Source organism: Bubalus kerabau, chromosome X, assembly GCF_029407905.1.
Source record: "Bubalus kerabau isolate K-KA32 ecotype Philippines breed swamp buffalo chromosome X, PCC_UOA_SB_1v2, whole genome shotgun sequence".
NCBI classification, from domain to species: Eukaryota; Metazoa; Chordata; class Mammalia; order Artiodactyla; family Bovidae; genus Bubalus; species Bubalus kerabau.
In genome coordinates, this window is record NC_073647.1 from 10136379 (window position 1) to 10163936 (window position 27558).

Sequence of the window (27558 nt, forward strand, 5' to 3'; positions counted from 1 at the left end):
TACTTTGGCCACCTCATGAGAAGAGTTGACTAATTGGAAAAACCCTGATGCTGGGAGGGATTGGGGGCAGGAGGAGAAAGGGACGACAGAGGATGAGATGGCTGGATGGCATCACCAACTCGATGCACATGAGTTTGGGTGACCTCTGGGAGCTGGTGATGGACAGGGAGGCCTGGCGTGCTGCGATTCATGGGGTCTCAAAGAGTCGGACACGACTGAGTGACTGAACTGAACTGAACCCTCCTATAAACTGCTTCAGAATTTGTACCATTCACTTGCATGCTTAATCATGTATTACCTGGTATGTTTACTTAACTCCACTATACGCTTCTTAAAACAGTGAAGTTATGAGTTTCTCAAGGGTGGGAGCAGTATTGTGTATCTCTTTCTCCACAGTGGCAACCAACACTTGGCTGAACACTCATATTCACTTATATAGGCTTTCCTGGTGTCTCAGATGGTAAAAATACCTGCCTGTAGTGCAGGAGACCCAGGTTTGATACATGGGGTGAGGTGAGAAGATTCCCTGGAGAAGGGAATGGCAACCCACTCCAGTATTCTTGCTTGGAGAATTCCATGGACAGAGAAGCCTGGAAAGGCTACAGTCCATGTGGTCTCAAAGAGTTGGACACAACTGAGTGAGTAAAATTTTCACCACTTATGTGCTTGATAAATCATTGTTGGGTTGAAATGAATTGAATTAAATGACCATGGCTGCAGAACAAATCAGGAAACCTCCTTGTTTCCTTGAGGGCCTTTAAATAGCCAAATCCCTCTCTCCAAACCCTAAAAGATGATGCTGTTAACATGCTGTACTCAATATGCCAGCAAATTTGGAAAACTCTGCAGTGGCCACAGGACTGGAAAGGTCAGTTTTCATTCCAATCCCAAAGAAAGGCAATGCCAGAGAATGTTCAAACTACCTTACAATTGTATTTATCTCACATGCTAGCAAAGTAATGCTTAAAATTCTCCAAGACAGGCTTCAACAGTACGTGAGTCAAGAACTTCCAGATGTTCAAGTTGGATTTAGAAAAGGCAGAGGAACCAGAGATCAAATTGCCAGCATCTATTGGATCATTGAAGAAGCAAGAGAATTACAGGAAAACATCTACTTCTGCTTCATTGACTATGCAAAAACCTTTGTGTGGATCACAACAAACTGTGGAAAATTCTTAACAAGATGGGAATACCAGACCACCTTCCCTACCTCCTGAGAAATATATTTGCTGGTCAAGAAGCAATGGTTAGAACTGGACATGAAACAATGGACTGGTTCCAAATTGGGAAAGGAGTACATCAAGGCTGTATATTGTCACCTTGCTTATTTAACTTGTATGCAGAGTACATCATGTAAAATGCTGGACTTGATAAAGTATCAGCTGGAATCAAGATTCCATGGAGAAATATTAATAACCTCACATATGCAGATAACACCACCCTTATGGCAGAAAGCAAAGAGGAACTAAAGAGCTTCTTGGTGAAAGTGAAAGAGGAGAGTGAAAAAGCTGGCTTAAAAATTCAACATTCAAAAAACTAAGGTCATGGCATCTGGTCCCATCAGTTCAGTTCAGTTCAGTTCAGTCACTCAGTTGTGTCCGACTCTTTGTGACCCCATGGACCACAGCATGCCAGGCCTCCCTGTCCATCACCAACTCTTGGAGTTTATTCAAACTCATGTCCATTGAGTCAGTGATGCCATCCAACCAACTCAGCCTCCGTCATCCCTTTCTCCTCTCACCTTCAATCTTTCCCAGCATCAGGGTCTTTTCAAATGAGTCAGCTCTTCACATCAACTGGCCAAAGTATTGGAGTTTCAGCTTCAGCATCAGTCCTTCCAATGAACACTCAGGACTGATTTCCTTTAGGATGGACTGGTTGGATTTCCTTGCTGTCCAAGGGACTCACAAGAGTCTTCTCCAACACCACAGTTCAAAAGCATCAATTCTTTGGTGCTCATCTTTCTTATAGTCCAACTCTCACATCCATACATGACTACTGGAAAAACCAAAGCTTTGACTAGATGGACCTTTGTTGGCAAAATAATGTCTCTGCTTTTTAATATGCTATCTAGGTTGGTCATAACTTTCTTTCCAAGGAGTAAGCGCTTTATGGCAAATAGTTGGGGAAGCAGTGGAAACAGTGACAGACTTTATTTTCTTGGGCTCCAAAATCACTGCAGCCACTTTTTCCTTGTAAGAAAAGCTATGACCAACCTAGACAGCATAGTACAAAGTGGAGACATTACTTTGCTGACAAAGGTCCATCTAGTGAAAGCTATGGTTTTCCCAGGAGTCATGTACGGATGTGATATTTGGACGATAAAGAATGCTGAACACTGAAGAAGTGATGCTTTTGAACTGTGGTGTTGAAGAAGACTCTTGAGAGTCCCCTTGGACTGCAAAGAGGTCCAACCAGTCCATCCTGAAGAAAATCAGTCCTGAGTATTCATTGGAAGGACTGAGGCTGAAACTGAAGCTCCAGTACTTTGGAGATGTACTTTCACAGATGTGAAGAACTGACTCACTGGAAAAGACCCTGATGCTAGGAAAGATTGAAGGCAGGAGGAGGAGGGGATGACAGAGGATGAAATGGTTAGATGGCATCGCTGACTCAATGGACATGAGTGTGAGCAAGCTCCAGGAGTTGGTGATGGACAGAGAAGCCTGGCAAGCTGCAGTCCATAGGATTGCAAAGAGTCAGACATGACTGAGTGACTGAACTGAACTGAACTGAGAGGAATAAAGCCCGTCATTTAGACGAAATACATGCTTTTCATTTATCCTCCAGCCACTGCCCAACCCTGGCTTCTGAGCTATCAAGACATAGTCCTTTACCTGGAAGGATGAAGAAAAGCTCTTTGGCATATAACTTTGTAGTAGAGAAACGTAGAAGATACTGGCTTAATTTAATTATCTTTTTAAAAAATTAAAATTCTAGAGTGCCTTTCCTGTACCATTTCATGGCCTCTAAACTTTCTACCTTGTGTTACAACTATTGGTGGCAGTCAAGTTGGACTTGATAGAGTTTGTTGTTTAGTTGCGAAGTTGTGTCCGACTCAATGCAATCCCAGTTACTGCAGCACGCCAGGCATTTCTGTCTTTTTCTATGTCCCAGAGTTTGCTCAAACTCATTTCCATTTAGTCCATGATGCCGTCTAACCATCTCATCTTCTGTCACCCCCTTCTCCTGTTGCCTTTATTCTTTCCCAACATCAGGGTCTTTTCCAGTGAGTCAGCTCTTCACATCAGGTGGCCAACGTGTTGGAGCTTCAGCTTCAGCATCGGTTTTTCTAATGAATATTCAGGGTTGATCTCCCAAAAGGGGTCAATTAGGTAAAGATAGATTTAGGAGAATACCCAAATCAAAGATAATGGTAAATTCAGAAGTTAAGGAGAGCCCAGTGTTCCTGAGAGTATCCAGTGAATATATATATGTTCCTATTTGTAGTTTGTCACGTCTAGCTGAGAAGTTCTATTCTTTGCTACCCTGAAACTCTTGGGTCACTGTTCTTACTTCACTGAAGATTAGGGGCATTATCATCAAACATGGGAAAATACATGCTTCTGTTTTCATATTTGGCTTGTTTTATTATATGAAAAGTGTAGACGCCCTGGCATAGCTTGGGGACTAGTAGTAGGTACCATTTCTGTGGATAAAGTTAGAGAATCATCTTTTTTTCTGTTCCTCTTAACCCCTCAAATTAATACAATTGTGTTTGGAGGCCTGAAGTAGAATTCACTGGTCATTAATATTTTGCCACAGCCATATTTTTTTCACAAGAAACAAGAAACTTAACTCTCTGGATGTTGTGTTTTCATAATAACAAAAAGTTTAGATGGCATATAGCAAATTATAATCCAAATCAGGTTTGGGAGGGAAACTTCAGAAGATGATAGGTATTTTCTTTGCCTGACTTTTGATTTTCAGTTTTCTGTGTAACTGTCAACTACCCAATTTTGATACTGACAGCTCATTTTAAGCATAAAATCATAAATACAAATAAGGGATTTAAGACCTCCACTATCCAGTAGTTTTGAGTCCATCATGTAAAAATTAATGCTGCGCTATGATGGTGTCTCATGATGACTCTGACAGATGTTGGCCATTCTTATTATAAAATAACCTGTTTCATTTCATTACTTCTTTATCACAGAAATCAGCCTTCTCCTGGTAATTTAAAGTCTATCTTAAAATTCCATAGACAGGTCCTCCTGTTTCCCAGTTTAGGGGGATCAGTGTCGTTATTTATGAGTTTATTGCAAATTAAAGATTTGCCCATTTAGTCTATTCATCAAAACCATGTTAGAGATATAAAATGATTTATGGGAAGCTTACACATTGAGGCTTAACTATTCTGGACATATGTATGGCAAGGGCCTCTGAAACCACTCTGCCATCTCTGTTAGCTCTAAATACTAGAAGCTTAAGAAATCAGAACATGAAGAATTACATGATTAAGAAGACTATCAGATTCATTTTGATATTTGGCAAAACTAATACAATTATGTAAAGTTTAAAAATAAAATAAAATTAAAAAAAATAAATTGTAAAAAAAAAAAAGAAGACTATATATAAAACAAGTAGATATATGGCAGATCATCAACTCAATGGACATGAGTTTAAACAAACTCTGGGAGATAGTGAAGGACACAGAAGCCTGGTGTCCAGCTGCAGTCCATGGGATTGCAAAGAATCGGACACGATTTAAGTGACTGAACAACAATGTGGTAAGACTCTGGGCTTCCGTTGTGGCTCAGTGGTAAAGAATCCAACTGCCAATACAGAGATACGAGTTCAACCCATGGGTCAGGAAGATCCCCTGGAGGAGGAAATGGCAACCCACTCCAGTATTCTTTTCCCTGGGAAATACCATGGATAGAGGAGCCTGGAAGGCTACAGTCTCAAAGAGTTGGATAGGACTTAGCACCTAAACAAAAACAAAGTGGTAGACTCTGGGACAGAGCAGCAGCAATGCCTGGAGCCTACTGCCTTCTGCCCTCCTTTTCTTCCATCCCTAAGCATTTATCCATTATTTACCATATTCTAGGTTTTAGTTGTGAGTCAAGAAGATAGAAATGCAGTGTGACTTAAACCATTCTTATTGGCACAGCATATGTAGAGTGAGAGTGATTTGATTTACTTTTGTATAATCATGGTGAAGGTTTTTGTGTGTAACATAGTACCCAGTAGTAGTAGCTAAAATATAGTGGGCATTTGCCAGGTGCCAGACACTGAACTAAGCTCATTACATGTATAAACGTCTTTAATTCTTACCAAAAATCCAATGAACTAGGTACTGTTATCCCCCCATTTTAAGACACCAAGGCACAGAGAGGTTAAATAACTTGCCCAGGGTCGCATGGCTAGTAAGCAGTGTAATAATATTTGAGTCCAGGCAATGAGGCTCCAGCTTGTGCACAAGCTGGAATCAAGATTTCCGGAAGAAATATAAATAACCTCATATATGCAGATGACATCACACTTATGGCAGAAAGTGAAGAAGAACTAAAGAGCCTCTTGATAAAAGTGAAAGAGGAGAGTGAAACAGTTAGGTTAACACTCAACATTCAGAAAACTAAGATCATGGCATCTGGTCCCGTCCCTTCATGGCAAATAGTTGGGGAAACAATGGAAACAGTGGCAGACTGTATTTTTTTGGGCTCCAAAATCACTGCAGGTGGTGACTGCAGCCATGAAATTAAAAGACACTTGCTCCTTTGAAGAGAAATTATGACCAACCTAGACAGCATATTGAAAAGCAGAGACATTACTTTGCCAACAAAGGTCTGTCTAGTCAAGGCTATGGTTTTTCCAGTGGTCATGTATGGATGTGAGAGTTGAACTATAAAGAAAGCTGAGTGCCAGAGAATTGTTGCTTTTGAACAATGGTATTGAAGAAGACTTTTGAGAATCACTTGGACAGCAAGGAGATCCAACCAGTCCATCCTAAAGGAAATCAGTCCTGAATATTCATTGGAAGGACTGATGTTGAAGCTGAAAGTCCAATACTTTGGCCACCTGATGTGAAGAACTGACTCATTTGAAAAGACCCTGATGCTGGGAAAGGTTGAAGGCAGTAGAAGGGGATGACAGAGGATGAAATGGTTGGATGGCATCACCAACTCAATGGACATGAGTTTCAGCAAACTCCGGGAGCTGGTGATGAACAGGGAGGCCTGACATACTGAAGTCCATGGGGTTGCAAAGAGTCGGACACGACTTGAGCAACTGAACTTACTGAATGTGGCTCCAGAGACTGTGCTCTTGATTACCATATTATACTGCCTCTCGTTAATTGTTAGTTGGAATAATAATTGTCATTGTTATTCATAGGCTTTACTTGAAATGCCATTGTCAGTTGGGTAGTATCAAAGTGTGTATGCTTTTTCTTTTTTTTTTTCTGTATTGATGGAAATTTTATACTTCCTTAGCACTGTGAAGCAAAGAAAATTATAAGTTGCTTTACCTTTTATTTGCTGGTGATGATGATAATAATAGTTAATTACTAGGTATCTTATGGAATTCCAGTTGAGCTATTTCAAATCCTGAAAGATGATGCTGTGAAACTGCTCCAATCAATATGCCAGCAAATTTGGAAAACTCAGCAGTGGCCACAGGACTGGAAAAGGTAAGTTTTCATTCCAATCCCAAAGAAAGGCAATGCCAAAGACTGCTCAAACTGCCGCACAACTGCTCTCATCTCACACGCTAGTAAAGTAATGCTCAAAATTCTCCAAGCCAGGCTTCAGCAATACTTGAACCGTGAACTTCCTGATGTTCAAGCTGGTTTTAGAAAAGGCAGAGGAAGCAGAGATCAAATTGCCAACATCCGCTGGATCATGGAAAAAGCAAGAGAGTTCCAGAAAAAACATCTATTTCTGCTTTATTGACTATGCCAAAGCCTTTGACTGTGTGGATCACAATAAACTGGAAAATTCTGAAAGAGATGGGAATACCAGACCACCTGACCTGCCTCTTGAGAAATTTGTATGCAGGTCAGGAAGCAACAGTTAGAACTGGACATGGAACAACAGACTGGTTCCAAACTGGGAAAGGAATATGCCAAAGATGTGTATTGTAACCCTGCTTATTTAACTTATATGTAGAGTACATCATGAGAAATGGTGGTCTGGAAGAAGCACAAGCTGGAATCAAGATTGTGGGGAAAAATATCAATAACCTCAGATTTGCAGATGACACCAACCTTATGGCAGAAAGTGAAGAGGAACTAAAGAGCCTCTTGATGAAACTGAAAGAGGAGAGTAAAAAAGTTGACTTAATTCTCAACATTCAGAAAACTAAGATCATGGCATCTGGTCACATCACTTCATGGGAAATAGATGGAGAAACAGTGGAAACAGTAAGAAACTTTATTTTTGGGGGCTCCAAAATCATGGCAGATGGTGATTGCATCCATGAAATTAAAAGATACTTGCTCCTTGGAAGGAAAGTTATGACCAAACTAGATAGCATATTAAAAAAACATAGACATTACTTTGTCCACAAAGGTCCGTCTAGTCAAGGCTATGGTTTTTCCAGTGGTCATGTATGGATGTGAGAGTTGGACTGTGAAGAAAGCTGAGTGCCGAAGAATTGATGCTTTTGAACTGTGGTGTTGGAGAAGACTCCTGAGAGTCCCTTGGACTGCAAGGAGATCCAACCAGTCCATCCTGAAGGAGATCAGCCCTGGGATTTCTTTGGAAGGAATGATGCTAAAGCTGAAACTCCAGTACTTTGGCCACCTCATGTGAAGAGTTGACTCATTGGAAAAGACTCTGATGCTGGGAGGGATTGGGGGCAGGAAGAGAAGGGGATGACAGGGGATGAGATGTCTGGATGGCATCACCGACTCGATGGACCTGAGTTTGAGTAGACTCTGGGAGTTGGTGATGAACAGGGAGGCCTGGCGTGCTGCGATTCATGGGGTTGCAAAGAGTTGGACATGACTGAGCGACTAAATTGAACTGAACTGAGGTATCTCATGCTGTCATAAATACTTCACATTCTTTAATGCATATATCCTCACAAGTACCCCATGAAATAGATACAATTGTTACTTGTTTTACACACATGAGAAAACTATAGTAAAGACACTTATCCAAAGTCATACAGCTAAAAGGCAGAAGACTATGGATTCAAATCTAGGCCTTTTGTCTCCACCGTCCATGTGTTTAATATCCATATTATAAAGTTCATGTGATGTTGACAGTTCTCTCACATTGTTTTCTTTAGAAACAGAAATGGAGTGTCTGGAGAATGTCTACATACACTTTCCAGTTCCTTTGGTATGGAAAGTAAATGGGTAAAACCTTACCAGAATTGACTTTTCAAGCCATGTGTGTAGAGGGAACAGTGAGGAAAGTAATTGTTCAGAAGAAAGGGGACAGAAAGTGTTAAAAATTCATATTGTGTATCTGCTCTGCCTAAGAGCCTTTACTAGCACTGAGGTTACAGCATTAAACAAAAGAAATAAGATTCTCTGCCCTCATGTAGTTTGCATTCAAGTGGAGAAAGATGAATAAGAAGCAGATGATCACAGGTGTATAGAGAAATGCAGCCCAGTGAAGAGGAATAAAAAATGTCATGAAGAGAGAGCGAATGATATTTTAAATAGGACTGTTAAGACACTTTGCTGAGAGGGGAAATTTAATTTAACAAAAATAAGTGGATAATATGTCCACATAAATTTAAAATAAATTAATTTAAAAAAATTTGTATATCAGTGTTCATAGCAGTATTATTTCTAATATTCAAAAAATTGAAACAAATCAAATGCTCATCAGTGGATGTGTGGGTAAACAAAATGTTGTATATCTATAGGATGAGATATTACTGAACCATGAAATGGAATGAATTCTGATACATGCTACAACATGAATGAACTTCAAAGACACTAGGCAAACACAAAAGGATACAGACTGTAAGTTCCATTTATAGGAAATGTACAGAATAGGAAAATCCTTAGAGATAGAAAGTAGATTAGTTGTTGCTAGGAGTCTGAGGAAAGGAGTAAGGAATGACTATTACTGTATATGGGGTTTATTTTTAGGGTGATGAAAATATTCTGTAGATCATGGTGATAGTTGTTCAACCTTGTAAATAGACTGAAAGCTACTAAAACTGTACACTTTAAAATGGTGGACTACATGATGTGTAAATTATATTAATTTAAAAGCCTCAAGACAAAGTCATATTTGGGCAGAGTCTAAGCTAGTTTACCTTAGATTGATTGTTTCAACTCTAACCTTAACCAAACTGCCTCTGAAAGTGGAAGGAGGCAGGCAGCCCAGGGTGTTTCCCAAACCAGGGCCGTCTTCTGACACATAGGCAGAGTACTATGCAGATCAGTCCCAGATGGGTGAATCCCTGAGTTAAGATGTTATAAAGACCTCTCAGAACATCCCAGCTGTCCTTGAGCACAGCACATAAGTCTAGCACAGGGTTGAATGCGTCACTGAATAGGGCCTAAGTAAGTGTTAATGGCTCAGTTGTGCCTGATTCTTTGCAACCCCGTGGGCTGCAGCCCACCAGGCTCCTTTCTCCACGAGATTTTCCAGGCAAGGATATTGGAGTGGGATGCCATTTCCTTCTCCAGGGGATATTCCTAACTCAGGGATCAAACCCAGGTCTCCTGCACTGCAGGCAGATTCTTTACCAACTGAGCTACAAGGGAAGCCCCCACATAGGGCCTAGAACAGTTTTTAAAAAATAAAAATATAGTAGCAAGGTTTTTTCTCTGATAGTGAAATTCCTGAGAGTGATGCCTTGGTGTTCTCTTATTTGAGAACGTATCCAGGGTTATAACTTGTGTGGACTACTGCAGTTATGGACAGGAATGGACTGAAAACTCTACTGCTGTCCTAGGGATCTAGCTGAACCCATGCCAAATACAAGTTGTCAGAGGTAAGACATTAATGAAAACCCTGTATTCACATATTTATTAAAACAAGAACTAGAAGGGACTTTATTTACAAAAACACTTGCTGGCAAATAATTTAAATATTATTCTTCACAACAGTTTGTGCATGCCACATATAATCTTGCTATTAGCAGTTATAATTGTGGATGCACTAATGTCGAATTATAGTTTTAGTACTTAAAGGTTAATGTTCCTATCCCATCAACAGATGAATAGACAGTCAAATTGTCATATATACATATGATGAAGTATTTTTACCCATAAAAAGGAATGAAGTAGTGATACTTATGAGACCAGGGATGAACCTCAAAAACATGATGCTAAGTCAAAGAAGCCAGACACAAAACGACTACATACTATATGAATTCATTTGTACAAAATGACAGGGGTATGCAAATCCACAGAGAGGCAAGGTAATGGTTGCCTGGGACTGAAGGAACTGGAGGTATGGAGAAGTGGCTGTTTAATGAGTTCAAACTAGCCTTTTGAGGTGATGAAAAAATTCTCAAATTATAAAACAATGATGATTGTACAGCTCAGTGAATATACTAAAACCCACTGAATTTTACACTTTAACTTAGAGAATATTATGCTATGTAAATTGTGTCTCAGAATATATTTAAAAAGTTCTTTTATAAATTGGTGAAAGAAGAGGAGAGCCATGCCAATAGCTGAGGAACGAGTTCAAGACCAAAGAATTAGCCAGGTCTGAGGCTTCAAGGCCAGTTTGAAGCCTCGCATGATTTAGGAACAGCAAATGGGCAGTGGGGATACAGTGAAGAGAGCAAAAGAATGAGAATAGGAGATGAGATGACAAAAATAATGGGAGGCCTTGTGGAGGCTTATCAGCCATTGTATGGACTTTAAGTTATCCTCTGTTGAATTGCGAAGTCTTAAGAGGTTTGAGCTGAAGAGAAACACGATCTGATTTGGGGTTTTTAAGAAAATCTTTCTGGCTTTTGTATGGAGAAGAGAATGTAGGAGCAGAAGATGTTAAGCAGGGAGACAAGTTAGTAGGTTTTTACATAATCCAGGCCCCAAAGTGATGGTAGTTTTGACTAGAGTCTTAACAGTGCGGGAGATAAGAAATGTTGAGATTTGCTGACTCATTTTTAAATTGGAGAAGATAGGATTCCCTACAAGCTGAGTGTGGAGCGTAAGAGAAAGAATCAGTGATGACTCCTACTTTTTTGGCCCAAGCAATAGGGTTATCTTTTATTGGTACAGGGAAGACCATGCTATGAGCAGTTTAGGGATAGAAGTTTCACACAATATGCTTAAGACACCAATTCATTATTAAGTGGAAATTTTGATCAGACAGTTGCATATATAGAGCATACCTACATAGAACATAGGCTGATGTCTTTTCTGATTTCCCAATATCCAGGAAATATCAATGTTTGAATATTTTTATATATTTTATTTTGTAGAGTATTTTTTTATTTATTCATTTTGACCTTACCATACAGCATGTGAGATCTTAGTTCCCTGAACAGCGTTGAACCTGGGCCCCCTCCATTGGGAGCATGGAGTCTTAGCCACTGACCACCAGGGAAGTCCTGATCTTTAAATGTTTTAATATCTCTTCTGTTTGAGTCTTGAGTTCAAGGGAAAGGCCAGACTAGTAATACAATCTGGACTTCTTATTAGCACATACATGTTTTTTAAAGCCACCTCATTAGCATATATATGTTTTTTAAAGCCATGGGTATAGCTTTCTCAAAACATTTCTTCTACTATGTGAGATACATAGATTGTGAGAGAGGAAATATATTCTCTGAGTGAGGCCTGCTTACTAAGAAAAGACAAAGGCCTACCTAACTTTGAGCTGACTGGTATAAGGGTAGATTTTTAAAAAATGGTTTTTCTCATTGCCAAGAGGAAAATCCCCTCTCCCTTTCTCAGTATATTTCTGTGAAAAATCTATTATTTGTGAATCCTTCTCCTTTCCCTTTAATATCTCTGTAGATCTGTTTGAAGACTAGGTAAGCCACTTGCTAGCTTTGCAACCCAGGAGTGCTTTTCTTAAGCATCTGGGAAGCATCTCTTTGAAATGTAAACATCAAGGAATACAGAGTGTGAATGTTTCCCTGTTACTGTAGGAATGCCTTTTCCTGAGCTGTAACCAAATGCTTGTCCTAGTGACAGGAGTTTTGTTTTTCCTTCAGACAAAGGCAATTAGCTAACAGAAATGGCTATCTCAATACCAGATGAATTGGGGATGAACTGTGAAAGAATGCATACGAAACAGTGTTGTAGTGTCCTCTTATGGAAAGACAAATTATGGTTAATCTTGAGAACATGTATGTAATGCATTGTAACTGCTTGATGATATATAGGGCGGAATCTCTTTCTGTCTTCAGAATCTATTAGCAGGTTGCCTGTGATGTGCGTTTTAATCTGGTTCAGTGCTTATAAAGTACTAAAATGGTGTCCTTTCCTTTCTGTATCTTGTGGGGAAGATTCTCTGCCTTGACAGGATGTTTTTAATTTGCACAACACTGGTGAATGAGGGGGCAAATGCTTGTAAAGCTTCTGTGGGTGCCTTGTAGTGCTAAAGTGGAAAAAAAATTCCTATAAGACATAGCTCTCTTTATAGTATATCATTTTATAGATTGATTTTCTGGGCATGATAGGTAACCCAAGTTACCTGTCCACTTCCCCCAGATTCAAATGCACCCCCATTTTCAGATTGGACATGATTCTTTGAAGTAGAAAAAAAAAAGGAAACTATGGATTTAAAATAGGAGGGCTATTAGCAACGACAGATTATGTGGAACCATTATACTAGGGATTGAGGATATAAGGATTAGCAAGATAAAATTGTTCTCATGGAATTTACAGCCCAGTGAAAAAGCTAGACAAACAAACAATTAAAGTACAGTGGGATTAAGTGGTAACAAGGAATCACAAATTATTCTGGTAAAACTAGGAGCCATATTTAGCACAGTCTTTGAGAGTCAAATGAGGTTGCCTGAAGGAAGGTGTCTTAGCTGAGACCTGAATAATGAGTAAAGTGAACTTTAGAAAAAGTGAAGGTGAAGAGGTGAAGAGTCTGCCTGGCAAAGAGACTAGCATGTGCTAAACTATGGACAGATAAGAGAAAATAAGCTTGTGTGGAGCTGTAAGCAGTTTAATTAGAACATGGAGTATATCCACAGAGACGTGGGGATGGTTAGTGAAAAAGTGTAAGACTTGTACCCACATGCCTTGCTATGCCATTTGAATTTAACGTTGCAGGCAACAGGAAGCCTGAAGGCAAGGCAGCGGAGGTAATGATTATATTTGTGCTTTATTTAGAATGATTAATGATATTGTGATATGAAAAGTAGTTTGGAATGGGGAAAGACTTGGTATAGGGTGACTTATTAGGAGAAGGTCCAGGTAAGAGATGAGGGTGGCTTCTACTTAAGGATGTGACATATGGATGGATGGAGAGGAATGGTATGTTCCAGTGATATTTAGGAGTTACAATTCATAAAACATTGGTGTTGATTAGACGTAGAAGATGAGGCAGAAGGAGAAGTATGCTGTTCACTGGCTGCTGCTGCTACTGCTAAGTTGCTTCAGTTGTGTCCGACTCTGTGCAACCCCACAGACGGCAGCCCACCAGGCTCCCCCATCCCTGGGATTCTCCAGGCAAGAACACTGGAGTGGGTTGCCATTTCCTTCTCCAATGCATGAAAGTGAAAAGTGAAAGTGAAGTCATTCAGTCGTGTCTGACTCTTAGCGACCCCATGGACTGCAGCCCACCAGGCTCCTCCGTCCATGGGATTTTCCAGGCAAGAGTGCTGGAGTGGGGTGCCATTACCTTCTCCGGTTCACTGGCGTATTTGCCCCCAAATCCCATGGTTGAAAATCTTGCTTTTAGAAATTTGGAGGGCAGTTTCTTCAGCCGGCCTGCTGCCTTGCTTCTATCTCCTTTGTGCCCAAGCAGAGTCACAGGCTCCCGAGCTCCTCCTGCTCCCTATTGCTGGCTTCTCTCCGTGGCATGAGTCTGTTTGGAAGAAGCTCGGGTTTTGGATCTGGCAGGACCAGCGTGTTTGGCAACACAACCACAGGTAAATCACAACCTTATGAAAGATATGAAGGGCTTCCCTGGTGGCTCAGTGGGTAAAGAATCTGCCTGCAATGCAGGAGACCTGTGTTTGATCCCTGGGTTGGAAAGATCCCCTGGAGAAGTGAACAGTTAACCCACTCCAGTATTCTGGCCTGGAGAATTCCATGAACCGTATAGTCCATGAGGTCACAAAGGATCGGATGTGACTGAGAGACTTTCAACTTTCACTTTCACTTTATGAAGGATATTGAGGTAACATCCTCTCCTGATGATAGGATTGGTTGCCTGTCTTTTAGCCTACCAACCTTGCTGGGGAACTTTCTTCTGTAGGATCGTGGGCTAACGATGTTGATGTTTGCTGCTAGGAAGCTCAGTGGAGAAGGAAATGGCAACCCACTCCAGTACTCTTGCCTAGAGAATCCTGTGGACAGAGGAGCCTGGTGGGCTGCTGTCCATGGGGTCACACAGAGTCGGACAGGACTGAAGCAACTTAGCATGCATGCATGCATTGGAGAAGGAAATGGCAACCCACTCCAGTGTTCTTGCCTAGAGAATCCTGTGGACAGAGGAGCCTGGTGGGCTGCTGTCCATGGGGTCGCACAGAGTCAGACAGGACTGAAGCAACTTAGCATGCATGCATGCATTGGTGAAGGAAATGGCAACCCACTCTAGTATTCTTTCCTGGAGAATCCCAGGGACAGAAGAGCCTGGTTGGCTGCCATCTATGGGGTCGCACAGAGTCGGACACGACTGAAGTGACTTAGCAGCAGCAGCAGCAGCAGCAGGAAGCTCAAGATAGTGGACAGACTATTGCAAAAGCCCAGCAGATACATACCTAGCCTGTGCTAGATGTCTGCTGGAGTGAGGATGGGAGCAAAGTGTTTACAGCATCATGTGATAAAACTGCCAAAACATGGGACCTCAACAGCAGGCAGGCAATAGACACATTGTGAAACATGATACTCCTGTTAAAACCATACATTGGATCACAACACCAAACTACAGTTGTGTGATGACCTGGAACTAGGATAAGACTTTGAAGTTTGGGGATACACAATTATCAACCCCTATGATGATTTTACAACTTCCTGAAAGGTGTCACTCTGCTGACATGATAATCCTATGGCTGGGTGGGAGCTACAGAGAGGGAACTGATTATCTATCAGTTAGAGAATCAACCTTCTGAACTCAGGAGGATAGCGTCTCCGCTGAAGCATCAGCATCAATATGTGGCTGTTTTTTAAAGACAAACAGAATAAGCTGAACAGGTTTGCCCTGGGAAGCATTGAGGGGAGAATTGCTATTCATTACATCAACCCCCCCAATTCCTGCCAAAGATAACTTCACTTTTAAATATTATTAATCTAACAGAACCAACACTTCAGCTCCTCAAGATGTCTATGTGGTAAATGGAATTGTGTTCCATCCTGTTCAAGGCACCCTTGCAGCTATGGGATCTGATAGTAGATGCAGCTTTTGAGACAAAGATGCCAGAACAAACTAGAATTTTGGAGCAGTTAGATCAGCCACTATTGGCTTAACAGCTTCAATCACAATAGAAATGTATTTGTGTACACTTCCAGCTTACTACTAGGGGCTTCCCTAGTTGCTCAGATGGTACAGAATCAGCCCAGAGTGAGGAGGCCCACATTTGATCCCTGAGTTGGGAAGATCTCTGGAGAAGGGAATGGCTACCCACTCCAGTATTCTTGCCTGGAGAGTTCCATGGACAGAGGAGCCTTGCAGGATGCAGTCCAAGGGGTCCCTAAGACTCGCACATGGATTGAGCGACTAACAATTTAACTTTCTAGCTGCTGCTGCTGCTAAGTCGCTTCAGTCGTGTCCGACTCTGTGCGACCCCACAGACGGCAGCCCACCAGGCTCCCCCGTCCCTGGGATTCTCCAGGCAAGAACACTGGAGTGGGTTGCCATTTCCTTCTCCAATGCATGAAAGTGAAAAGTGAAAGTGAAGTCGCTCAGTCGTGTCCAACTCCTAGCAACCCCATGGACTGCAGCCCACCAGGCTCCTCCATCCATGGGATTTTCCAGGCAAGAGTGCTGGAGTGGGGTGCCATTGCCTTCTCCTAACTTTCTAGCTACTACTAGTCAAAGGTATGTGGAGTATCAGGAATCCTTCATCTTCAATGTTATCATCCCCGCATACTGTAGGTGTTCAATAGGTATTCATAAATTTGATGATATTATTTAGTTTGGAAATATACAAGTGTAACCTTTACTCTGTTTTGATTAGTGTCAAGATATTCTGCCATTAAAAATTTACACCCAGTTTAAAACAATTTTTTGGAATTCATTTTGGCATGCCCCTTGAGTTATCCATATGTCTGTGAAACACAAATGACACCTGGCAATGGGATGGGTGCCTCGTTTTGCAGATGAACATGAGGTGTGGTCTCCTGTTCAAATTCTCTTTCCCCTGAGAAACCAAAAGTAAGTACATCCCACTTGGTATTCCCTTTCTGAGCAGTTTATCCTTTACCAACTCAAACCCAAACTGATTTAAATGCATCATGTTTGAGAGGGATAGATGAATTTCCTGTCACCATCACAGATGCCTAAAGCCAGCCTAAAGCAGAATACATTATCAAGTAAACAAATATTTACCCAAAGTAGCTGTAGCCAACATTCTGCTGATTTTTACAAATGTAGCAACTTAGGTAAGAGAAATTAGAAGTCAGTAAGAATGTTAAATTGTAATCTAAAGGGAATCCTGGTAATTTAATATTGTTATTTAACATATTTGGCCACATATAGAAAATTTCACTGTATCCAGTATGGGAGATGGAATAAAGTGCATAATGACCTTCAAAATTTTTCTCAGTTAACCAGAACATTCCAACACCATTATTGTTCACTGTCATTTCATCTGTAGTTCTAAGCACATCTTGCGTAAAGTAAGCATCCAACACTATTTCTTAAATAAACATGTGCATTAGCAAATATGAAAAAATGATATAAAATTATGCAGTTAAGAGTACAGGAAACCAAAACTAAACAAAGCATAGCTTGATTCCTTGATAATTCTGTAGGCACTTTGGAATATTTTAAGAGCTTGTTGTTGCTGTTCAGTAGCTAAGTTGTGTCCGACTCTTTGCAGCCCCATGGACTGCAGCACACCGGGCTTCCTTGTCCTTCACCATCTCCTGGAGTTTGTTTAAATTCATGTCCATTGGGTCAGTGATGCCATTAACCATTACATCCTCCTCTGTCGCCCCCTTTCCTCCTGCCTTCAGTCTTTCCCAACATCAATGTCTTTTCCAGTGAGGCAGCTCTTCGCATCAGGTGGCGAAAATATTGGAGCTTCAGCTTCAGCATCAGTCCTTCCAATGAGTATTCAGGGTTGATTTCCTTTAGGATTGACTGGTTGGATTTCCTTGCTGTCCAAGGGACTCAAGAGTCTTCTCCAGGTGAGGGTGGGATGATTTGAGAGGGTAGCATTGAAACGTGTATATTATCATATGTGAAGCAGATTGCTGGTCCAGGTTCGATGCGTGAGACAGGGTGCTCAGGGCTGGTGCACTGGGCTGACCCTGAGGGATGGGATGGGGAGGGAGGTGGGAGGGGGGTTCTGGATGGGGAACACATGTACGCCCATGGCTGATTCATGTCAATGTTTGGCAAAAACCACTATAATATTGTAAAGTAATTAGCCTCCAATTAAAATGATTTAAACATAAATTAATTAATTAAAACAATTTTAAAAAGTCTTCTCCAACACCACAGTTCAAAAGCATCAATTCTTCAGCACTCAGCCTTCTTTATGGTCCAGCTCTCACATCCATACACGACTACTGGAAAAAACATAGCTTTGACTGACTATAAGACCTTTGTTGGCAAAGTGATGTTTCTGCTTTTTAATACACTGTTTCAGTTTATCGTAGTTTTTCTTCCAAGGTGTGGGCATCTTAATTTCATGGCTGTACTCAACTTCCACAGTGACTTTGAAGCCTGAAAATAAAGTCTGTCACTGTTTTCATTTCTTTTCCCCATCTATTTGCCATGAAGTGGTGGGACCAGATGCCATGATAGTTTTTTGAATGTTGAGTTTTAAGCCAGCTTTTTCACTCTTCTCTTTCACCATCATCAAGAGGCTTTTTAGTCCCTCTTTACTTTTTGCCATTAGGGTGATATCATCAGCATATCTGAAATTGTTGATATTTCTCTTGGCAATCTTGATTCCAGCTTGTGCTTCATCCAGCCTGGCATTTCACATGATGCATTCTGCATATAAGTTAAATAAGCAGGGTGACAATATACAGCCTTGACGTACTCCTTTCCCAATTTGGAACGAGTCCTTTGTTCCATGTGTGGTTCTAACTTTGTTTCTTGACCTGTGTATAGGTTTCTCAGGAGGCAGGTAAGGTGGTGTGGTATTCCCATCTCTTGAAGAATTTGCCACAGTTTAATGTGATCCACACAGTCAAAGGCTTTGGCATAGTCAATGAAGCAGAAGTAGCTATTTTTCTGGAATTCTCTTGCTTTTTCTATGATCCAATGGACGTTGGCAGTTTGATCTCTGGTTCTTCCACTTCTTCTAAATCCAGCCTGTCCGGTTCATGTACTGTTGAAGCCTAGCTTGGAGAATTTTGAGCACAGCCTTGACAGCATGTGAAATGAGCACAATTATATGGTAGTTTGGACATTTTTTGGCATTGCCCTTCTTTGGGATTGGAATTAAAACTGACCTTTTCCTGTCCTGTGACCACTGCTGAGTTTTCCAAATTTGCTGGCATATTTTTAAAATTAATTTATTTATTTTAATTGGAGGCTAATTACTTTACAATATTGTAGTGGTTTTTGCCAAACATTGACATGCATCAGCCATGGGTGTACATGTGTTCCCCATCCTGAACCCCTTTTCCACCTCCCTCCCCATCGCATCCCTCAGGGTCATCCCAGTACACTAGCCCTAACAACATCGCCTTTCGCCTTTTGGGATTTTAAAAAGTTCAGCTGGAATTTCATCACCTCCAGTAGCTTTGTTTGTAGTAATGCTTCCTAAGGCCCACTTGACTGCACACTCCAGGATGTCTGGCTCTAGGTGAGTGATCACACCTTCATGGTTACTCAGATCTTTAAGACCTTTTTTTGTGTAGTTCTTCTGTGTATTCTTGCCACCTCTTCTTAAGATCTTCTGCTTCTTTTAAGTCCATACCATTTCTTTCCTTTATTGTGTCCATCTTTGCATGAAATGTTCTCATGGTATCTCCAGTTTTCTTGAAGAAATCTGTAGTCTTTCCCATTCTATTGTTTTCCTCTATTTCTTTTCATTGTTTGCTTAAGAAGGCTTTCTTTTTTCTCCATGCTATTCTTTGGAACTTTGCATTCAATTAGGTATATCTTTCCTTTTCTCCTTCGCTTTTTGCTTCTCTTCTTTTCTCAGCTATTTTTAAGGCCTCCTCAGAGAACCATTTTGCCTTCTTGTATTTCTTTTTCTTTCAAATTGTTTTGGTTTAAGAGCTTATTGTCATCTTAGTTAACATGGATGATTATTGACCAGTATTTTGGTTGAAAATGAAAATATATGAACTAATTCTATCCTTGGCATAGGAAAGCCCCTGGAGAATGATTTTTCTTTTCTGTAAACACCTTTCATCACCTTGTTTGGTTGTTATTTGTGTCTCATTGTTGTCAAGGTGCTAAAATTACATTTATTTGATTCTCTTAATAGTTTAGCTTCAATAAATGTGAGCATTTCTATATCTTTTGAGTATTAACACATACTCAATCCCAGGGCTAAATAGTGTTTTATTAAGTAATAAGTATTTCCAGCACATGGACTACTGTAATCCTTAATTGCAGTATTGTAACTCAATTAATTGAATGATTTTTTTAAGTGACATTCTAGCAGATGGAATAATAATTAGTATCATTATTAAGATTAATTTTTTCATTGAAGTATAGTTGATTTACAATATTATATTAGCTTTAGGTGTATGACAGTGATTCAAAATTGTATAGCTTATAATCCCTTTAATGTTATTATAAAATATTGGCTATATTCCCTGTGCTATTAAATATATTCTTGAAGCTTTTTTACCTTATACATTATAGTTTGTTCCTCATAATCCCTTATCCCTGTCTTGCCACTGTCCCCTTTCTTCTCCCTACTGGTAACCATAATTTTTTTCTCTGAGTCTGTTTTTGTCTTTTTATTTCATTTATTTGTTTTATTTTTTAGATTTGACCTTTGATTGTTGGTTGTTGTTTAGTTGCTAAGTCATATCTGACTCTTTTGCAAGCCCATGGACTGTAGCCCATTATGCTCATCTGTCCATGGGATTTCCTAGGCAAGAATACTGGGGGTGCTTGCCATTTCTTTCTCTGGGGGATCTTCCCAACCCAGGGGTCAAACCCATGTCTCCAGCATTGCAGGTGGATTCTTTGCCACTGAGCTACCAGGAAATCCCCTATTTAAGTGGTAACATTGAGTATTGTTGTTTCTCTGACTTATTTTACTAAGTGTAATACCTTCTAGGTCTATCCATGTTGCTGCAAATGGCAAAATTTCCTTCTTTTTATCACTGAGTAGTATTCCCCTGTGTGTGTGTGTATACACATACATACATATACACATCTCCATTATCAGTTCATCTGTTGTATGGACACTTAGATTTCGTCTGTATCTTGTATACGGTAAATAATGTTGCATTGAAACATGTAAAATATCATGTATGAAACGAGTTGCCAGTCCAGGTTCGATGGACGATACTGGATGCTTGGGGCTGGTGCACTGGGACGACCCAGAGGGATGGTATGGGGAGGGAGGAGGGAGGAGGGTTCAGGATGGGGAACACATGTATACCTGTGGCGGATTCATTTTGATATTTGGCAAAACTAATACAATTATGTAAAGTTTAAAAATAAAAGAAAAAAAAGAAAAAAAAAAGAAAATTGAAGTACATTTATCTTTTCAACTTGGTGTTTATTTTCTTTTAGCATATCCCCAGGAGTTGAATTGCTGAATCATATGGTAGTCCTATTTTTAGTTTTTTGAGGAAACCTCATTCTGTTTTCCATAGTGGCTGCACCAATTTACATTCCAACTAACTAGGGTTCCCTTTTCTCTACATCCTCACCAAAACTTATCTGTAGACTTTTTGATGATAGTCATTTTTACAGGTGTGAGGTGATGTCTCGTTTTGGTTTTGATTTGCATTTCTCTGATGATTAGCAATATTGAGCACTTTTATGTGCCTATTGGCCATTTGTATAGCTTCTTTTGAAAAATGTCTATTCTGGGCCTCTGCCTGTTTTTTTTTTTTTTTTGATTGGGTTATTTGTTCTTCTGATATTGAGTTTTATGAGCTATTACATATTTTGGATATTAACCCTTTATCAGTCATATCATTTGAAAAATACTTTTTCCCACTCAGTAAATTTTCTTTTCTTTTTGCCAGTGGTTTCCTTTGCTGTGCAAAAGCGTTTAAGTTTAATTAGGTTTCATTTGTTTATTTTTGCTTTTGTTTCATTTGCCTTTGAGACTGATCCAAAAAATATTGCTGTGATTTATGTCAAAGATTGTCCTGCCTATGTTTTCTTCAAGGATTTTTATGATTTCTGATCTTATATTTTGGTCTTTATCCTGAGGTAATTTTTCTATATGGTGTTGAAGAATGTTCTAATTTCATATTTTTTACATGTTGTTGTCTAATTTTTCCCAGAAGCACTTATTCAAGAGGTTGTCTTTTCTCCATTGTATATTCATGCCTCCTTTGTTGTAGATTAATTGATCATAAGTGCATGGATTTATTTGTGGGCTCTATTCTATTCCATTATTCTATGTGTCTGTTTTTGTGCCAGTAACATACTATGTTGATTACTGTAGCTTTCTAATAAAGTCTAAAATTAGGAAACGTAAATCTTCAGTTTTGTTCTTTTTTTCTCAAGATTGCTTTGGCTGATTTGGGTCTTTTGTGATTCCATATAAATTTTAGAATCGGAAATATGGCATGAGTATTTTGATAGGCATTATGTTAAATTTGTTGATTGCTTTTGTAGTTTGGAAATTTTAACAGTATTGATTTTTTCAGTCTATGAACATGGAGCCTTCCATTTATTTGTATTGTCTTCAGTTTCCTTTGTTGATGTCTTAGAGTTTTTTGAGTATAGATCTTTTATCTCCTTGGTTAAGTTTATTCCCAGTTATTTTATTCTTTTTGATGCAATCATAACTGGGGTTGTCTTCTTGAATTCTTTTTTTCTGATAGTTCATTATTAGCATATAAAGAAATAACAGATTTCTTTATATTGATCTTGTATGCTACAAGTTTACTGAATTCATTTATTCTTCATTTTTTATTTTGGTGTGGAGACTTTAGGATTTTCTATATATAGTGTCATATCTACAGTGATAGTTTTACTTCTTCCCTTCCAGTTTGGATGCCTTTTATTTCTTTTCTTGTCTGATTCCTGTGTTTATGGCTTCTAATACTATGATAAATAGAAGAGGTGAGAGTGGGATCCTTTCTTGTGTCTGAATTTAGAGGAAATGCTTTAATATTTCCACTGTTCTCCTGCTGCTGCTGCTAAGTCGCTTCAGTCGTGTCTGACTCTGTGTGACCCCATAGACGGCAGCCCACCAGGCTCCCCTGGCCCTGGGATTCTCCAGGCAAGAACACTGGAGTGGGTTGCCATTGCCTTCTCCACTGTTCTATATGATGTTAAATGTGGACTTGTTATGTATAGCCTTTATTATATTGAGATACCTATATTTTGCTGAGAGTTCTTTTTTATCATAAATAGATGTTTAATTTTGTCAGATACTGTTTGCACATCTATTTAGGTGATTATATGCTTTTTATTCATTTTTTAAAATTGTATTTATTTATTTTTGGTTATGTTGGATCTTTGTTGCTGCATAGGCTTTTCTCAAGTTGTGGTGAGCAGGGGCTACTCTCTCCAGTTTTGGTGAGTTGGGGTGCACAGGCTTCTCATTGTGGTGACTTCTTTTGTTGTGAAGCATTGGCTCTAGGACACATGGACTTCAGTAGTTGCAGCACGTTAGCTCTGGAACACAGGCTCAATAGTTGTGGTGCATGGGGTTAGTCGCTCTGTGGCATGTAGGATCTTCCTGGATCAGAGATTGAACCCATGTCTCCTGCATTGGCAGGCAGATTCTTTACCACTGAACCACCTTTGAAGCCCTTATCCTTTATTTTTGCTTTATTCAATAATTTCTTCCATGCCAAAATCAACAATACTAAAATGTTACACATTTATGTATATTTACTTTGAAAGAAGAAACACTTAAATAGTCATATATCTATTCAATTATAAAGGTTATATAAGTCATACAGTCATTATTGTAGAATAGTCACAAATTTTATTTTTATTGCTTTAACAAGTATAGCTCAAAAATTAAGGCCGAATAATATCTTTTAAACAAAATAGTACATTTGGTAATGGCTTCTATATTAGTCAAGACACAGAATCTAATTCGATATTTCAGATTATTTGTTAAGGGAACTAATGAGACATGTGGAGGTTCCCAGGAAATAACCACAATAGTAGTCTATCACCATTCTTAGCCTTGAATGGGCAGGGATGGAGAATGGTGTTACTGTAATTTATAGCGGATATAGAGCCCTGGAAGATGTGGCAAAGTATAAGAACTTTGACCACATAGGAACCACGAAATGGCAGTTCATGGAGTGTAGGGGAGAGAGCATAAACATAGGGACCTCTCTTCTCTGACCTCTCTTCTAGCCTTCCCTCTCTTCCACCCTCCACCCTCAGTCTCCTCCTGATCATAACTCAGTTCAGTTCAGTTCAGTCGCTCAGTCGTGTCCGACTCTTTGTGACCCCATCGCAGCACGCCAGGCCTCCCTGTCCATCACCAACTCCCGGAGTTCACCCAGACTCACGTCCATCGAGTCAGTGGTGCCATCCAGCCATCTCATCCTCTGTCATCCCCTTCTCCTCCTGCCCCCAATCCCTCCCAGCATCAGAGTTTTTTCCAATGAGTCAACCCTTCGCATGAGGTGGCCAAAGTACTGGAGTTTCAGCTTTAGCATCATTCCTCCCAAAGAAATCCCAGGGCTGATCTCCTTCAGAATGGACTGGTTGGGTCTCCTTGCAGTCCAAGGGACTCTCAAGAGTCTTCTCCAACACCACTGTTCAAAAGCATCAATTCTTCGGTGCTCAGCCTTCTTCACAGTCCAACTCTCACATCCATACATGACCACAGGAAAAACCATAGCCTTGACTAGACGGACCTTTGTTGGCAAAGTAATGTCTCTGCTTTTGAATATGCTATCTAGGTTGGTCATAACTTTCCTTCCAAGGAGTAACTAGATCATAACTAAATTTATAGTTATGAAATACATAGAAGCCAACCAAGAAGAGAATTCCTATAATGCTGTTAGTGGATATTATTAATAGTTTTCCAAGAGCACAGAGCAGGTCAGAAAAGGGTAGAGAACAGATCTGGGGAGGAATGCATAGGGACAAACAGAGAATAAGTATCACAGCTTCAGAAGATGAAGTGTCTTTTCTTCTTGAACACATCTTGACTTCAAACAGATTTTTAAAAGAAAAGTATGCCAACTTTGTTTTTAATGCACTACTCAGATATCTTGGGATCTTTTTGAAGTCTTGAAACTTTGAAACTAAGAATGACCAGTTTGAAATACACAATGTGAAAACAACAACAATACTGCCAAGTGGGGGGAAACTTTAAAGTAGCACTTTTCATGGTAGACAAATCTACCTTGTTTAGAAATTGGGCCATGCTTAAAGTATCTGGAGAATATTTAGTGTTTTAGTATTCTTTCCTGTTTTTCTGAAATACAAAAGTCCTCTCAATTTATCATTCATTTTGAAAAATAGAAATATTCTTATTATAAGGAAGATAGTGCAAGTGTACTGGTAGACTAGCACTGATGTTCAACATCTGTATTGAGAGAAAAGCCTGGTGTAGAAGGGTTAGTGCCAAATTGCAGGATACATGCCCCTGGAGACAGGGTTAACATTAATAATTATCATTTATCAAGTGCTTAATATGCACTAGGCTCTATTTATTATTTTATTTAATTCTACTAACAATTTTGTGACCTATGAGGAAACTAAGATTCAGAGAGGGAGGGGATATATGTATACATATGGCTGATTCACGTGGTTGAATGGCAGAAACCAACACAACATTGTAAAGCAATTATACTCTAATTAATAAATTTCTAAAAAGAAGATGAAATGACTTGCCCAAAGTCAATATTCTCTGTGCAGGAATATGAGTCTGGTTTTGCCAGATTTCATGAGTTTTCAAAAGCAGTATAGAATCTAATTTGTGTGAAAATTGTCTGTGTTTAAATGTACATTAAATTTTTTCTTGCTTCCTGGTATTTAACAAAACCAAACCTGTAAGTCTTAGTTGATAGGCCGTTATGTCTAAACTGTCTTCCATTCAGATGCTAAAACTATATGGTCACCAGAACCTTTATAAATTCCATCCAAAGATATGAGTAATATGAAGAGTTCTGGCTCTTTGGGGTGGAAATATTTGGGGCAGGGGAGCCTTTTGCTGCTCATCAAATCATAGGGAGAAAACGTATTACTTGTAGTTTCTAGACATTTAGGAGAGAGGGAGTTCTTTCAAGGGAGAAGTCCCTGGAAATATTTTTGTTCTTCCTATAACTATCCTTTCCAAATACCCTAGAGTGGTAAAACTCTCTATTCTATTCAGGACAATATAACAATACATAGCCCTGTGTTTCATTACAGCCTAACGATTTACCTAGTTCAGTTAATTCACCACATAACCATGTTATTATATGAACAAAAGCAAAAGGGAGGTTCTTTTTCAATTCATGTTAATTCCTTTTTTGCATTTTCCCCACTGATGCTGTAATCACTGGAAGTAGTTTTCATACACATTAAAGTAGCTCAAGGTCCCTAGTATTGGGAATCATAGTAATAGTTGGTAATTTCTTCCTCTGTAATTTATTCTTTTCATTAGGTTTTCTGCAAGTGCAGAGTGTAGAGCCATAATCTATAGCCCTGGTGGGGAATTTACATTGAGAATGATAAATGTATATGGGAGGAGAGGGTACACATGCAATTGTGAGCACAAAATCTTTACAATCCATTGCAATGGGTGTGAGACATAAGAAACAGAAGGCTTGGTTTGGACAGCTAGGTACAGTGAGTCTGAAGTTATAGCAATACATTAGTCATTTTAGAAGAAAGGTAGCTATATATTCTTTGGTTGTTCATACAGGCCATTTTTTCCTACCCTCTCTGCTATTACTAAGAGAAAACTAAACATAAAAAGAAAAATATCAAATTTTAACTCCAGCTCCAATGTGTAATTCTACATACTATTATATTGAATGAAGAAATGCTTCTGTTTCACCTGTGAAAAATGCTACTGTTTCATATTATAAAATGAAACTTAAAGATTTCATGTTTATTTATGAAGCCACATAATTCTGGGGAAATTTGAAGATCAATAAAAGCCCATTTAACTGAAAATAATGTGGAAGAATTGTGGAAGAATCAAAGATAAAAGATATATAAGCAGATTCATTATAGTAACCAAATTGTTAGTGCGGTTCACATTATAGTAATATTAACAAGATGCAACTGAAAGGACAGAATTACTAATTCTATCATGGAAAACTGGGTAGGATTTTAAGAGAGGAGTCACTATTTAACCTAAGGTTGAAAAGAAGAATCAGATTTTGCCAGGTCACAAAGGGACAAGGACATTTAGGAAGATATAATTATCTATGATTACATGTGAAAATGCACATGACCTATGCTATACTAGGGCTTATTTTGATGTTTCCCCTCAGTGTAAAATCATCTCAGTGTAAAACTTAGAGTTCTGTGCTAACAAATTTAACCCAACAGCATACTGTATCCAAGTGCTGATACAACAATCTATTCTGTTTCTTGGCATTTTGCACAAATATGTGATGTTTAATTTTATTCCAGTTTACTGTGTGCATCATTTTTTAAAAGATTTTATTGAAGTGTAGTTGATTTACAATGTTGTTTTAGTTTAAGGTGTACAGTAAAGTAATTTCATTATGTATATACATATATACTTCATTTAAGATTCTATTCGCATATAGTTCAATACAGAGCATTGAGTAAAGTTCCCTGTGCAATACAGTTGCTTGCTATTACTTATCTATTATGTATATAATAGTGTATATATGTCATTATCAGTTTCCCAATTTATCCTCCCCCCCTCTCTCCCTCAGTAACCATGTTTGTTTTCTACATATTTCTGTTTTGTAAATAAGTTCATTTGTATCATGTTTTAGATTCCACATATAAGTGATGTCATGTGGTATTTGTCCTTCTCTGTCTGACTTACTTCATTCAGTATGACAGTCTTTAGGTTTTTCCATGTTGCTGCAAATGGTATTCTTTTTTGTGGCTGAATAATATTCCATTGTGTGTGTGTGTGTGTGTGTGTGTGTGTATGTGTGTGTGTGTGCGTGTGCGTGTGTGTACCACATCTTCTTTATCCATTCCTCAATTGATGGGCATTTAGGTTGCTTCCATGTCTTGGCTATTTTACATAGTCCTGCAATGAACACTGGGGTAT

At 39.2% G+C, this 27558-nt stretch overlaps 1 pseudogene; it reads left to right on the forward strand.

Moving 5' to 3' along the window:
• The first annotated feature begins 13913 nt into the window (after positions 1–13913).
• On the forward strand, positions 13914–15644 carry LOC129639530 (mRNA export factor-like; annotated as a pseudogene).
• The last annotated feature ends 11914 nt before the right edge of the window (positions 15645–27558 follow it).